Here is a 3,150-nt window from a genome sequence, read left to right as displayed (position 1 = left end):
TTTTTCACCCTGCCAGCTCCTATTAGTTCTATTGAGCACCGTGGAACCAACTCGCCTTCCAAACGCTCTATTCCCAGCCCATTGGCACAATGCCTGCGTTGCTATTACTGGCAATGAGACCTGCCCACGTTACCCCTCTAGGTTTACCTCATGTAACTTATTATTAACAAGGTTACAGCTACTTCGTGAGCAAGCTCACTGTTTGCCTGTTGTGGTGATCCACAGTGCTAGTAGAATGAAAAGGTTATTTATTTATTAAAAAATGTCTTCTGGCTGTTTAAATCGGCCACATCTTGAAAAAGAGGACAGGGACATGCGTTTTGTTTAGGTTTTACACCTTTAAAAAAAAAAAAAAAGTTAATCATGCAAAGAAAAAGTTTAACTTTGATATTGTCCAGCCTAATATTTGCCAAAATCAAATAATTATCATGTGTCAATGTATCGCCATGGTGAAACTTGCAATCATGTAGATCTGAAATAATTGGATGGTGAAACTTGCCAGCCAACCAAAAAAGCAAGGCGAAGCAATTTTGGCATTCTTGGAAGTCAGGACAATAATTTTTTTAACTATAAAAATAATGATTTTGCAAGAATTAGGCATTTAGAATTAAATGTGGAGTGGAACTTATAGTTACGTGATGACATCACGTGCCCCCGCGTACCATCAAAAGTATTCGGCAATCATCATTTATTGTCGCAATAAAGAAAGTTGAGACAAAATAAAAATATCACCCGTCAAACGTATAGAAATGTTGTCTGTCTTTTAGAACATTTCCCCAAATGCCGTTTCCATTAGACATGTTGCAATGATTTTTGTTGTTGCATCATTGCTTTTGTCGACTAAACCATGGGTCAATGGGATAATAACGATGCATAATGTTCAGCAGCATGGTGCAGCCCCAGGCAGACGTAGCCCTGCAGTGGGAGATGGCGGGGGACGAGGGGGGGCGTGGCTCTTCAGGTTCCTGCTGAGCTGGCAGCCAATGAGGTGGTGACTAGACTACTGGGAGACAACCAGCAGCTCCGAGGTAGGACACACAGACAAATATTTAAATATGTATCCACAATGATGCACAGATTGTATGTGTGTGTGGTTGTTTTATTAATGCTATTTCTGTGTGTGTGTGTGTGTGTGTGTGTGTAGAGGCGTTGCGGCGCAGCAACCAGGCCCTGCGTGAGCGCTGTGAGGAGATGGAGGGATGGCAGCGGAGGTCTAGAGAAGAGAGGGAGTTCCTCAGCTGTCGTTTCCAGGAGGCCCGGGCTCTAGTGGAGAGACTGGCCAGGGAGAACCACAGCCTCACCAGCCTGGCCAGCCCCTCCAACCCTGGAGCTGACCAAGGCCTGCTGGTCAACGGCCCCAGCCAGGCCTCCAACTCTAACGGAATTCTTGCTGGGGAGAGGAGGGGAGGGGACCAGGAGAAGAAGAGCTCGGAGGAGAGGAGGGGAGGGGACCAGGAGAAGAAGAGCTCGGAAACCAACGGACCTATGGCATCCTCTCTGGTCAGTACAGATAGATTGAGGGATGGATGGATGGATATAGATACAGTTGAAGTCGGAAGTTTACATACACCTTAGCCAAAAACATTTAAACTCACAATTCCTGACATTTAATCCTAGTAAAAATTCCCTGTCTTAGGTCAGATAGGATCACCACTTTATTTTAAGAATGTGAAATGTCAGAATAATAGTAGAGTAATAATAGTCAGCTTTTATTTCTTTCATCACTTTCCCAGTGGGTCAGAAGTTTACATACACAAATTAGTATTTGGTAGCATTGACTTTAAATTGTTTAACTTGGGTGAAACGTTTCGGGTAGCCTTTCACAAGCTTCCCACAATAAGTTGGGTGAATTTTGGCCCATTCCTCCTGACAGAGCTGGTGTAACTGAGTCAGGTTTGTAGGCCTCCTTGCTCGACACACCTTTTTAGTTCTGCCCACACATTTTCTATAGGATTGAGGTCAGGGCTTTTTGATGGCCACTCCAATACCTTGACTTTGTTGTCCTTAAGCCATTTTGCCACAACTTTGGAAGTATGCTTGGGGTCATTTGTCCATTTGGCAGACCCATTTGCGACCAAGCTTTAACTTCCTGACTGATGTCTTGAGATGTTGCTTCAATATATCCACATACTTTTCCTTCCTCATGATGCCATCTATTTTGTGAAGTGCACCATTCCCTCCTGCAGCAAAGCACCCCCACAGCATGATGCTGCCACCCTGTGCTTCACGGTTGGGATGGTGTTCTTCGGCTTGCAAGCATTTCCCTTTTCCCTCCAAACATAACGATGGTCATTATGGCCAAACAGTTCTATTTTTGTTTCTTCAGACCAGAGGACATTTCTCCAAAAAGTACGATCTTTGTCCCCATGTCCAGTTGCAAACCGAAGTCCGGCTTTTTAATGGCAGTTTTGGAGCAGTGGCTTCATCCTTGCTGAGCAGCCTTTCAGGTTATGTCGATATAGGACTCGCTTTACTGTGGATATAGATACTTTTGTACCTGTTTCCTCCAGCATCTACACAAGGTCCTTTGCTGTTGTTCTGGGATTGATTTGCACTTTACGCACCAAAGTACGTTCATCTCTAGGAGACAGAACGCGTCTCCTTCCTGAGTGGTATGACGGCTGCGTGGTCCCATGGTGTTTATACTTGTGTACTATTGTTTGTACAGATGAACGTGGTACCTTCAGGCGTTTGGAAATTGCTCCCAAGGATGAACCAGACTTGTGGAGGTCTGCAATTTATTTTCTGAGGTCTTGGCTGATTTATTTTGCTTTTCCCATGATGTCAAGCAAAGAGGCACTGAGTTTGAAGGTAGGCCTTGAAATACATCCACAGGTACACCTCCAATTGACTCAAATGATGTCAATTAGCCTATCTAAAGCCATGACATCATTTTCTGGAATTTTCCAAGCTGTTTAAAGGCACAGTCAACTTAGTGTATGTAAACTTCTGACCCACTGGAATTGTGATACAGTGAATTATAAGTGAAATAATCTGTCTGTAAACAATTGTTGGAAAAATTACTTGTGTCATGCGCAAAGTAGATGTCCTAACCAACTTGCCAAAACTATAGTTTGTTAACAAGAAATGTGTGGAGTGGTTGAAAAACATGTTTTAATGACTCCAACCTAAGTGTATGTAAACTTCCGA

General features: G+C 43.5%; 1 pseudogene across 1 annotated transcript in view; it reads left to right on the top strand.

Moving 5' to 3' along the window:
• Window positions 1–887: 887 nt before the first annotated feature.
• Window positions 888–3,150, top strand: part of LOC311119241 (NF-kappa-B essential modulator-like) — a 17,340-nt pseudogene continuing 15,077 nt past the window's right edge. The window contains exons 1-2 of the transcript in view: window positions 888–1,028; window positions 1,145–1,500. The product of the transcript in view is annotated as an NF-kappa-B essential modulator-like (transcript). The remainder of the gene's footprint in view (window positions 1,029–1,144; window positions 1,501–3,150) is intronic.

Source organism: Coregonus lavaretus (genome assembly GCF_964263955.1).
Source record: "Coregonus lavaretus genome assembly, contig: HAP1_SCAFFOLD_1349, whole genome shotgun sequence".
NCBI lineage: Eukaryota > Metazoa > Chordata > Actinopteri > Salmoniformes > Salmonidae > Coregonus > Coregonus lavaretus.
Note: the sequence above shows the minus strand (reverse complement) of the source record. Positions and strands in the feature narration are given on the sequence as shown.